This window comes from Cupressus sempervirens, chromosome 5, assembly GCF_028749045.1.
Source record: "Cupressus sempervirens isolate cs-2001-9-10 chromosome 5, ASM2874904v1, whole genome shotgun sequence".
Lineage (NCBI taxonomy): Eukaryota > Viridiplantae > Streptophyta > Pinopsida > Cupressales > Cupressaceae > Cupressus > Cupressus sempervirens.
Window position 1 is genome coordinate 264461443 of NC_143122.1, and position 14024 is coordinate 264475466.

Consider the following 14024-nt stretch of genomic DNA (forward strand, 5'->3'; position numbering starts at 1 on the left):
CGATTCCTTTCCTTCCATAACTCCCACACAATGATCAAGGGGCATATATTCCAAAGTTTATTATACACCCCATTATCCAATTTTGTAGGCCATGATAATAGGAGGGCCTAAAAGGAGTTCAAAAAAGGAGTAGGCCACATAAGTCATGCTCTGAGCCACTCCCAACAACTTTGTGCAATATGACAACCATAAAAAAGATGTTTTGCATCTTCATTAATTTGTTTACAAAGAACACACCAAGATGGTCCGATGATACCAAATTTAGCCAGTCTATTTGCTATTAGAACTCTTTTTTGCAAGGCAAGCCATAAAAAGAAGCCGACCTTGGGAAGACACCTAGTGTACCAACATAATTGGAGTGACATCTCAATAAGATTCCAACTTTGCGAATGAGCAAGAGCCTTATAACCTTGTTTCACATTATACTTACCATCTTTAGATCCAGCCCAAATGAGTTTGTCCATACTTTCAGTTTGTTTAATACTTCTCAATGAGATGATCTTCTCATATTCCTTAACTAAGATAGGATCTAAAGCTAGATTATCAATTGGGTGCCACCTCCATTGTAGGATCCCCTCTAAGAAAACCTTAGTTTTATAATCCTTAACCTTCTCACCCCATAGAGAGATCAACTTCTACTTTACATTGTCAATACGAGGTAATGTAGATATCGCAGGATGCCCATCCCAAGAGTCTTCCCAGAAGAAGGCATTGTCCCCCGAACCCACATCCCATGTTAAAAAATTACATATCAGTCTTCGACACTTAGACATAAAGTTCCAACATTCTGATCCTTTAGGTAGGTTTCTCATTCAAAAAAGAAAGAAAGGATCAATCGAATCCAAATATTTGTTGTAGAAAATATTTGCCCATTTGTGGTCATGCTCAGAATATAATCTCCATATAAGTTTTGCTCCAAAAGATTCATTTTGCCACTGTAACTTTTTAATCCCTAAACCCCTAGATTGTTTAGGTTTGCGTAAATTATCCCATTTAATAAGGGCTAATTTCTTATCATCATCATTATCTTTCCACAAAAAGTTCCTAAGTTTGGAGTCAAATTTCGAAGCCATCCAATTAGAGAGAGGAAGACAAGACATTGGGAAGATTGGGATGGCGAAAAGTGTTGACCTAATCTTTGTAATTTTACCTACCTTGGTAAGCCACTTATCTTTCCAACTACCTATCCTCTTATCTATCTTCTCAAGCATTTATAACCATACTTTTCTATATTTCACTCCCTTTTCGAAGGAAATACCCAGGTATTTGCATGGAAAAATACCTTTTTTATAACCCATAATCCTACCTATCTGAAACTCCATATTCAGATTGGTATTCAAAAAGTAAATTTCTAATTTTTCTTCATTGACTTTCCGACCTGAGGCATCCATATATGACTGAATGATATTTTTAAAGCCAAGAGCCTCATTAGTAGTGCTCATACCTGGAAGAATTGTGTCATATGCATATTGTTGGTGTGTAATATTGGGAAGATTCCTAGTAACAGTGATACTAGAAATCTTCTGATTAATATATGCATCTGAGACTGCTCTACCAAAGGCTTCAACAATAATGATGAAAAGGGATGGAGATAAAGGATCTCCTTGCCTAATGCCCCTAGATATTCCAAAAAAACCTTCAAGCATTCCATTAATGATCATAGATACCTTAGGGGTGGAGATGAATTTGAAGATAATGTTGATCCATTGATGTGAAAAGCCGAAGGCTTCAAGGACCTTACAAAGAAAATGCCAGTCAACCATGTCATAAGCCTTTTGAATATCTAACTTCATAAACATACAAGCTTCTTTGTTTTTGGACATCGAGTGGATAGTTTCTTGGATCATGAGTATACCATCCAAAATAGATCTACCTAGAACAAAACCTAACTGTTCATCAGATATCAATTTAGGCAATAGATTTTTGAGCCTATTAGCAATGATTTTAGAAAAAACCTTGTATATTGTATTACATAGGGCTATAGGGCAGAAGTCTCCTGGATGCTTCCGACCATGCTTCTTAGGAATCAGTGTGAGAAAGGAATAATTAATCTCAGCTAATAGAGATCCTCCATTCCCTGATGCTTCAATCGCTTTCCAAAGATCTTCCCCCAAAGTGTCCCAACACTTTTGGAAGAAAAAGGCCTAGGGGATTTATCGGGATTCATATTTAAAATAATGGATCTTATCTCCTCCAGAAAGATAGGTTTAATTAGATTCTTATTATCCTCTGAGGTGATCAATTTAGGGATGCATTTTAGCATTTTGGATTGAGCCTCCCTATTGGAACCCTCATAATTATTTAATAATCCCTCAAAGTGAGACACGAATGTATCAGCTATCTCTTGAGGGTTTTCCATATAAGTCCCTTGATGATTAATAATACTAGTAATCTTATTTTGAGCTCTACTATAAATAGTTGAGCTATGAAAGAATTTTCTATTGCGATATCCCTCATCCAACCATTTATCCCTAGATTTCTACCTCCAATACATTTCCTCTTTGGAAAGAACCTCTTCTTGTTTCGCAAGAAGCTCTTTTTCTAAAATATATCTCTCATTGTTCATACCATGCTTAATAATATCCTCATTCAAATTATATAATTCTCCTTCAATATCCCATTTCTCTTTGAAGATATTATTGAAATGAACTCTATTCCATCTTAATATATTTTCTTTAATAAGTTTTAATTTGGAGAAAAAGATAAACATTTTAGAGCCTTCAAACTTAGCTTGTGACCACCAGGTCCTAATGAGCTCCATAAAATTTGGATCTTTAAACCACATCTTTTCACTCTTAAATGGATTCCTAATAGGTTTCGATGGTTCTATGAACTTAGTGCAGACCGGGAAATGGTTTGATCCTGCATATGGTAGGATAAAGGACTAAAAATTCTTATTAAAATCTATTAAATTACCTAAAATAAAGAACCTATCTAGTTTTTCTACAACATAAGCGAGGTCCTTCCTTCTATTAAGTACCATAATTTAAAGGAATGTCGATCATACTATGCTTATCAATCCACTCTTTAAATCCAAAAGAAGACAGAGCTAGGTGTTGTATTCCTCCTATTTTTTCATCTAAACTTAAAATAGTGTTAAACTCACCACCCATAACAAGAGGACTCTCTTTATAATATAGGAGAATCGAACTAAGTTCATCCCAAACCTCTTTTTTCTTTATACAGCTGTTTGGACCATAGACTTTTAATAAAATAAATTTCAAATCAGATTTTAAGCTTTGCACAGAAGCACACATCCAATTGCTACTACCATTTAAATAGTGTAAATCAACTTTTTTGGGATTCTAGATAATGCCTAGACCACCAGATGCACCTATTGCCTCTTGGAATGTAGATTCCCATATTCCTAACATCTTATTTAGTTTACAAGCTTCAAAGTGGCTTAGTTTTTTTTCTTGAATTAAGATTATTTCTAAATTAAAGTTTTTTAGATATTGTTTAATTAGTCTGTTTTTGCTAGGGGCATTTAGGACCCTAGCATTCCAAGTAGTTATCCTCATGGCGCTTTGGGAAGGCACTTTCCCTTCCCATTATTTAGTAGATCATCAATTTTTATTTGATCTCTACATAGTCCATCAACCTCTCTTAATTTCTTCAACAATTTCCTTCCTCCTTTCCCTTTTGACCCACTATAAATAGGAACACTTAATCCTTCTTGGTTCATATGTAAACTGAGTTCTTGCTGATAATTAGTTGGGCTATATGCTTTAGGAGATTTGCACTCTTCTGATCCTTCAAACTCCTCCTTTTCTAATTCCTTGAAGATCTTGCATCCAATTTCATTCCTGTCTTCATCCATACAGTTAAGCTCTAACATATTACTCGTGCTTACTATGTTTCCTTCCTTATTTACTTTGGATATGATTTTATCATTCTCATCTTTTCTCATTAAGGAGTCCTCCAGCTCAATCCTAAAAATGTCCTTTAGAAGATCCTCAACTGTGTAACCATTTCCACCTAATTTGATAATTTTTTGTATCAAGTTTTCCTTCTGGGAAGTTGTGCTGTTGTTGATATTATCATAGCTAAATACCTAAACTAACTCATTATAAAATTGCTCTAGTTCTTTATTATCTATAATAGGGGTGCCTTCATTAGGAAGGGAATCCTCTCCTTGATTTAAGAAATTCTAAACCACTATAACAATGGAGCCTTCAATTTCCTTACCTTTATTCCCCAAGTTCGATTGCTTATCCTTTGGGGTAAACGAGGAAGTAATGTGGACATCTAGAGTCCACCAGAATTTAGAAGATACCCTGAATCCTTTGGACCTGGGAGTGGCTTCCTCAGTTTTTATATCTGTGTTATGGCCCTGTTGTTGTGCTTCTTGGTTGTTCTTTTTTATTACATTGTCCCCCTCCCCCACTTTAGGAGAAGTGAAAAGTAAATCATTTTCTGCCTCAATTATATCAATACCCTCTAATCTTCCTAATACCCTAGATTGAAAGTTATCCGCATCTATTTATGTTTCACCTGAAACTACCTTCCAGGTATTGCCAGGGTCTACCTTATCCTGTATCTTGTCTTCTGTTGGAGCATTGATTGATGTAGAAGCTATTAACATTCCCTTTTCCCTGCTTGCTATGTGGATCTGATATGCTTCTTTCAAACCTTTTTCCGTACTCATCTTTGCCATATCTCTTGCCTCCATCTTCTATTCCATAGTTTTAGCTGATTTCTTGTTTTTCTTGGCCCTATGTTTCTTTGCCCTTTCTTGCTCTTGGCATATAACCAAGGAATCTTCACTAACAATCATGGCCTTTACCCTGTCATTCCTAGCTGAGCTTCCTGCTGTTGAGTTTTGTATGTCCTTCTGAACTAAGTTTCTGACTTCAGGCTATGAGTAAGATTTAAAATTTGCAAATTTAATACTTGTCTTTTTCATTAGTTGGAAGATCAAAGGAAATGTTGCTTGCAAATCTGAAGTGAGAGGGAGATTTTGGAGTCCCATGCCCGTATGATCCTTGACTTTGATGATCTCTGAAATAACACCTTTGTATTTGTGTAGGTTTAATTGATATGTTGCTCTATTAGTTTTAACATTTTTATGTAATGAAGACTCAATATTTAGTTTGGTATTTATTAAAAGCCTCACATTATTGTCAAATTGAAATGAGGCATCAATTCCTACTAAATCTCTTATCGAAGATCCAATCATTTTAAGTGTTTCAATCTGATTTAGTTTCGTAGGAAGGGATCGAATATTAAACCAGGTGGGACACTTAATATCTAAATCTGCTAATTTGAAATTAGGAGACCACTTAAGGAATTTGACAACATAGCCATTAAACATGCATTTAGAGACATTAATCAGTTCATCCCTAACTTGCTTTTCCAAATAGTTTAAATAGATAACATTATCACTGAAGTAAGAGATACTTACCTAGCCTCGACAATTTTCTTCCAACTAGTTGGACAGGAAGAACATGTCTTCTCTTGATCCAGACTAGAATGCAAAAATGCTGAGATTTTTACATTCTCACCACGCATCTTCACACTCTTCATTTTGAATTAGGATAGTGTCAGCTAGCTTTGAGTATTGGGGTGACTTCATTGGGGAGGAAGCCACACACTTGATAGATTTCTTATTTAGTCTTTTGTATGGGGGGATGTAGGGTTTAGGGGTTGAGATATTGAGTGCATCTGAAGCATCTGAAAATGGAAATTTTTTTGGAACCCTAGCCGAATCAGAAGAGATTGGAGATGCCTCGATATTATGTGGATATGCATATTTTGTCATGCTAAATTTTTTTATTTGTTGTTCAAGACTTTCAATGGTGAAGATTGTGTTAGGTCGGAACCAACCCAAGGATTTTGCGATGAAAGGTCTGGTGTAGCCAAACACTTTCTTCAGACATGACCTAATGCAACCTTCCAATAGCATATCACTCTTATGATCCCTGGAGACATCTAGTTTTGCCAGAATGGAGAAGGCATTTCTGGTTTCAAGCACAAATTGTATTTTGTTTGATTGAGATCCTTCCTCTAGATTTTGGTGATGAAATATCCTAAGGCCCCTGTAATCTTTGCAATCTTCATTTGGCCGATTTTTTATTTTTGCATTCCTGCTTACATTTACCAAATGATTTTTTCTTGTTGCCTTGTGATTTTGCGCATGTCTGCTTTTTTTCACGTTTCTGCTTTGATTTGCCATTTTCACTAAATTAAATTTATTTTTGATTGATAGATTTGGTGTTGGTTGATTGCAAAATTAATATCTATTTTGATGATGGCTAAAGATTTAATCACATATTTAAAAATGTTGGCTAATATTGAATGATAAAAATAAATAAGTTTTCTAAAGATTGAATGCTAAATTTAAAGAAGTCTTTTAGATAAGATAATCTTACTTTCTTACCAAAATCATTCTTATTTCTTGTAGGTCAAATCCAAATTATACAATAATTTACAAATCCTAATTATTTTTAAAGGTAATAATTCATTTTATAACATATTTTGTAAGTTTGAAAGAATTTAAGCCAATAGGCTTATTGTGGGAGCTTTGCTCTTGATTTTTATTTAATGTTAATCATGTGATAATTCATCAGTCTATGATGCAGGGTCCTGTAAATCCCACATTTATTATCTTCAACTACTTCTAAACTACAAACAAAGAATTAAGCTACGAAGAAGGAATTAAGCTACAAACAAGGAACTTCGTTGATATGGGAAAATTTTATTTCCTATATATTAAATATGATCAACATGATACAATCATTATTTCTTAAGTTACTATTATATATCCAACTTCTTTGCTCAATTTTGTTTTTCAATGTTACATCATGCATATTAATAATAGATTAGAGTCTTGAATTACATAATAATTAGTCTTGTTTGATGCCTTTATGTGTAACTATTTAAAGATGATTCTTTGTGACCACCCTGCCTTAATAGGAACCGATTAGTTATTTTATTAAGTAGATAAATGATTTTATAAATGAGAAATTGTCAATTTATTGTGTTTGTCATTGAATGAACCTCCTCAAACAAAAACAAAAATGTCATCATGTTTCTTCTTAGTTATCAATTTTCTTTCGTATATGTGCATGGTTGTAGATAACTAAGCTATTTTCATCTTTACATGCTAATGTGATGTAGTTTTACCTTTTTTTTTGTTTTAATAATTGGAAGACATGGATATTAGAATGTTTGATATGAATACAAATTTGAAAAACCTTTAAATTAAATTTTCATGAATAAGAGAATAAGTTTATAAATCTTTAACAAGGTTTTCACTCCTATCGGTTAATCGTTGCACACACATAAGTGTGTAACTACTAGTATTATATGTTTTGAAACGTCTATGTTTAACTAAGTAAACATTCTAAAATATTTCTCATCAAATTAGAGAACTTTTAGTCAAGGGAAAAAAATAATTTATTCACATTAATTTTTTTTTTCCTTGAAATAATTTAATTTAAACAATAAACTCTAAGACTTTAAATAAAATATAATTATTATTTTTTGAATAGTATACAACACCTGAAGGTACAAGTAGTAATGATAATTTATGGAGCAATCTAAAAAGGACAGAGAGCACGTATTTGAAGAAGCGTCGAAGGATTAAGATTTAGCTATACAAAAGTTATTTTATATTTGAACTATAATAAATTGTTATTATCTGTTATATATGTACAATATCATATGTCGAATTGATGTACAAAGAGGAAGTATTTTCAATTTAAAAAGAGTTTATAATATACATCTAAATAGCTTCTAAAAGTAAATGAAGATCTAAAGTTATTCTCAAAAATAGTATGATTTTTCTAAATAGATAGATGCATATTTAAGCATAACCATAACTTAAAAGTAATCATACCAAAATAGAAAGATATTAAAAAAATAAAACTAACAATTTCAATACAAAACAAAAACTACTAATGTTAAATTTGAAACTAATATCATTCCAAGATAATAGGCCATATTAAGAAATAGTTAGAAAAAAAGAATTTAATATATTTTAGGTTTGGCTATCAAATGTAGAAATAAATAAGTTCTACAAAAAATGGTTAAGTATAGTTATAACTACATAAATTGGATGTTATAACCGTATTTAATCAAATTGAGAAGTAACTATTTTGAGAAATAAATGTGTGATAAAATGAACAAATTTTAGTCAAATTAGAAAGATATGTAATAGTATATGAATGATATGTCTAATACTAATATTTACATTTATATTAAACAACTTGCTTAGAATAGCTATACTAACATTAACATCTATCTAATTATCTTTCCAATTATTTATCTCATTAATTATCTAATTATTTGTCTATTTGCCTATCTAATTGTTAAATTTTCTATCTATTTAATTAATGTATATAACCATTTAAAAAAATATTTTGATAATGAAATATTTTGATTCACTTAAAATCTAAAATACTCTTATTACAATCATTTTTCTTTTCACAAAATCTTAATACACCAAATCTTTTAGTAGTTAGAAAGAGACAAATTAAGGGCAATTACAATTCTATGTCTAGAGTAATTATAATTTCCTATTATTATGTTATTTTAAACTATCCTCAAATTCATAAAGCCCATTGGAATTTGTGGTAATTTAATAATTAATATACTAATACACACATGTTGAAATAAATATTTAATTAAATCTATTTATAATCTATGGGTATACTAATCTACTATAATCAGGAGAGTGACCTAAAGTGCTAGTCATCTATTATTTATAATTGTACAATTTCTACCCATTGTATATATGACTTGATTTTTTAAATACAATGCTTATATACACTATTGAGATTATAATTATTTGAGGCCTTTTGACAAAAAGTTAAGAATAATTTATGATAATATTTTTTAAAATTAGCAATGAATTGTATAATAAATCAAATAATTGTAATAATATCTAAGTATGAGGAAAAATATATATTTGTGAAGTTGAAATATCATTTTTTCATTGTGTCCGTAAAAAGTTATCCACTAAAAATAGAATAAACCAAAATTTCAAAAAAAAAAAAAGATACATGTTTAAAATATAATATTTCCTCATTTGTTTTTTCAAAATGTATTTAAGGCGAGATAACATGCATGTATTTTTTGCAAGTCAAAATGCTCGTTTAAAGGAGTCCAAATCTTAGACGAGGTGTCCAAATCTGTAAAACCTCAATAGATCCAATAGCATGATTAATAAATTTAATAAATGAGTTGCACCACTAGAATAGTATGCACAATTCCAAGTGATTTTCATCAAGGAAATTATATTAAATGTAAGAAAAAAAAAAGTCACGCATACCTGAAAACTACTTTATAATAACTAAATACTCTTGCAGGCAAAGAAAAATGAAAAACCTTGAAAGCAAGATTATCAAGGGATCTAATTTCATACAATCAAAATAGAGCAATTCAAACCAAAATTTCTTGAAGAATTGAAAATTTTCAACTTCTTTTTATATCTTTAAATTTAGGATCTCAGATTTTTAAACTAATACGTATTGCAAAATTCATGAACTACTAACTTAATGGTGAATTCAGATAATACTACAGTCTTTTCAACCTTTCAAAATACCCTCCCCAGTGTTCTTTTTAGCCTTTCATATTTTGTTCCCTCCAATAAATATAGATGTGGCTTATCATATTCATTTAATAAGGCTATTGTCAATCTAAATTTTCAATATAACACTGCTACTGCATGAATAAAAGGTCTAGCACTGAGGACCAATTCCATGTCATCCTCAAACTCCAATTCCAAGGTGTCCATCCAAAATTTGGGAAGATTTAATGGACTTGATGGATATTATATAAATATTTAGGTAAAACATATGAGTTAGTTATATAACTAGTTTGACTTGTTTTCCTGATTGGGGTTGATAATATGTATATGTTAATTCAATAAATTGAATATGATCATCCAACCTTCTATATATTATTTGATTGTAAACCTATGCAAGTATGTGCTAATAAAAGAAAATTTAAATGCAAAATCAAAGATGACAAGAAAATGTAAAATGTAAAATCAAAAATCAAAAGAAAAATTAAATATTTTCAAATATTTATGTTTTTTTTATTGGTAATATTGTTTGTATTGATATTGATAAAGAGAGTACATTATGGAAATATGACTTTAAGCCTTACATTTTAAGCTACCCTTGCCCTTACATATACCATTAGATAAACAAAACAAAAAATAGAGTATTAACACTCTGATAGTACTAACACCCACCCATACATTATCTGATCTTAATAACAAAAAGAAGCACCACCACCTCCATTGTCAGCAACTCCTTGAACCAATTTTTCACTTACTCTCAAGTGAAATTTGGGGTTTCTTGATCATCCTCCACCAATAATCCCTAACCCATCCTGTGGTGCTTTCCACTATCTTTTCCCTCCTCTAGAAGCAGAGAAACATCGACCCACATTTCCTCTATTGTGGATGCCCCCTCCTTTAGCTGAGGTTTCTTCACAATTTGATGGCAAAGTTTTTGTCCAAGGTCCAAAGTGCTCTTCCTTGACATGGCCTTCATAAAACCTTGCCCCTCCTCCTTCATCACCCAAATATTCTCTGCCAGGTATTCCATGATCATTTTCCATACTTGTTCTACTTTGGGGATATGAACACCTTGCAGATTTGAAGATGGCCACACCACCAACGGTTGAATGGAGGGGTCACCACAACCAATCAACCACCAAGGTTCAATACCCATTTCAATTCCCACACCCAGAACAACTCGCTCAATGATTTCATCTAGTCCCAGAAGCCATTGTTTGTCAACGCTTGCTGCCATAACTCGTCGAACCTCATCTTTCGATCCCCCCACCATCAAATCAAGCCCCACAAACAATGATGCTACATCCAAATTTGACCTCCTCTTCCATAAATCATCCATATGCTCTAGCCTGAATAACTATCAAATGCCTTTTAGAAATCTCAGGTCATTGATAACGAAAATGTGTTTCAGGCATTGCGTAGATATTTGGCCTTCATAGGTTTGTATCTGTGAATCTGAACCAAGAGAAAAATTCACCTACATTTTTGTCTCAGAGAAAAAAATGACCTTTCCCTACCTTCCACCTAAATTCAACATCATCAGAACTCTCTGGAATAAGGTATCGAAGCAAACCAAACACTCCTTTGACACACCTGAGGGATACATTGGTATCAAGAAAATCTTTGCTTATCTTGGGGTGATTAATATCCTCATGAGTCAAAATTCATAATGCTTTAGACTACAAATTGAGGTACCATGAGTGGATTATTAAATCTAATGGCCATCAAATTTCCTCTCTTTATTTACTCTCCAAGGTGGTGGAAGTCCTCAAAATTTCATATTGAGGATCCAATGTTAAATTGGCACCTAAATTGGCTAGCCGATCCGCCACTCTATTTGCTTCCCTGAAGCAGTGTGAAACTTTAAAATCCTCGAAGTCTAGAAGCAACTCCTTGATTTACCATGTACTTTGATCCAGATGTTATGCCTCCATCTTTCCTTTTTTAATGCCATTGATAATGATTTCTACATCTCCTTCCAAATATATATGTTGACATCCAATTTTTACTCCTAAGCCCAAAGCTTCCTTGGCATCAAAATATTTTGCAATATTATTTGTACCATCTAGAAATCATTTGGCTATAAACACAATTATGTTGCCTTTATGATCTCTTGCCACACATCCACACCTTGATACACCTAGGTTACCCCTTGCCACCTCATCAAAATTAATTTTGATACATCCCTCCTCTGAAGGTATCCATAACTCCTTCTCCCTTTTTGAGATTGGATTAACCCCAATACACCCATGAATGGGTTAGTACTTAATAAGTGGGAAGCCAGATTGTAAGTGAGCATCATGTCTAGTGAATACTGAATGTTGGGCATTGTGTGCTAACAATACAGAGGATATTACCTTTGTAATTTCTCTTTCAAGTCTTTGTCCAAAACTCAACCAAGATTCTTCCTTATCTTGAAAGATCCTTCTATTCCTCTCTTTCCACAACTCCTATAAGGTTATGGATGGAATGACTCTCCATGCTGACTTGAACACTTGTTTGTTCTTCTTTACTGGCTAGTGGCCAGACATTCAGCCATCCTTGTAAGGTGGATGATACTCAGATTTTCCACCCCAATTTGGACTTTACCATGTCCCAATCCTTCTGTGCATAACTGCAATGGAGAAGAAGATGGTCTATAGTTTCTTTCTCACTTTTACATAGAGGACATCGAAATGGACCTTGGAAGCCCATTTTTAGCAATCTCTCCCTTGAAAGAATCTTTCCATTTCTCGCTAGCCATGTGAAGGCTCCTATCTTGGGAAGGCATGCACTATCCCAACACAAATTTGTTAGGATTAACCTCAAATAGAAATAATAGTTAAATGCAAACATATCCAATATCAGAAAATAAAAGATCACACATAAGAGAACACAAGACACCAAGATTTAATGTGGTTCACCCAATCCGTGGGCTATGTCCACCAATAGCAGGTTCAATATTATTATTATCTAGTGATTACAACCTAATTACAATTTGTAATCCCTTATAGCTCAATATTGTTGCAGGAACTAATTTTCGCATTACACCTTATGAAAATCCCTAACCTTAAGCCTTTTAATACAAGATTTTTGTTTCTTACAAAATTAGGGCTAGAATAATAGAGAAATAGTAGCCAATACCTTTTACAATATAAGGTCTTTGGCTTTGGGGTTGCTACTCCCGAAAACCCCTATGGGGGCATTACCCCTCGACCCCATCCTATACTGGGACAGGGAGCGCACTTGGGGCACTACCCTAGGACCCTGTAAGGGCATTGTCCCTTGACCCTGTCTTGGGGGTGCTTCCCCCAAACTCCTAGAGAAATAATATGGGGAGAAAAATGTGTCGAATAAACCTCCAAGTCTGATTAGGCTCCACATCACAATAATCTCCCACTTGGAGACTAATAAGGATCCATAACAATAACCTCCCAGTTGGAGACTGATCATAGCATTGCTATACATGTAGCTTCCAATGGAATACCAAACCACCTTGGACTCTAGTGTTCTTTTATTTTGTTTAGTCTAGAAGACCAACCAAAGCTAAAGAGGAGTTTAGCTTCTCCCTTTTTACTATCTTAGTAAACATATTTGTTGGATTATCATATGTATATATCTTTTCTAGCTTTAACTATCCATCATCCAAAACTGACCGAATAAAATGGTACCACAACTGTATGTGTTTTGTCTTTGAATGCAGAGCTGAATTCTTTACAAGATGAATGACACTCTAACTATCTATAAACAAATAATTATCCTTCTGAGGGTGTCTAAATTCTTCTAGGAAGAGCTGAATCCATATCATTTCCTTGGCTACCTCTATAGTAGCAACATACTCTACCTCTGTAGTGGATAAAGCATTAATGTTCTATAACCTAGAAACCTAGCTCACAATTGCCCCACCAATAGTTAATAGATAACCTGTAGTACTCTTCCTGGTATCAATATCCTTGGCTAAAGTTAAGTCAACATATCCCTATAAATTAGTAGTAGAGCCCCCAAAGTGTAAACACTTACTAGATGTTCCTCTCAAATATTTGATAATCCATTTTAATTGTATTCCAATGCTCAATTCCCAGATGAATCATATAACTACTAACAACTTCCACTACATGTGCAATATCTGGCCTTTTACATACCATAACATACATCAAGATTCCTATAGCTGAAGCATAAGGTACCTTAGACATCTTATCCTCATCTTCTTGTGTCTTTGGATGCATCTCCTTAGTCAACTTCTAATGACTAGGTAAAGGTGTGCTGGCAACTTTAGCATTTTAGATAGAGAAACGTTGTAACACCTTCGCAATATAATCAACCTGAGATAATGTCAATTTCCTATTCTTCCTATCCCTACAAATCTTCTTACCATGGATTTGTTTTTCTTTCCCCAAATACTTCATAGCAAATGCATGTGCTAAATAGTGTTTTGGCCCCTTAATATGACCGATGTTAGACTCAACTACAAGAATATCATCAACATATAGACATAATATAATGTAGCTATGATCAT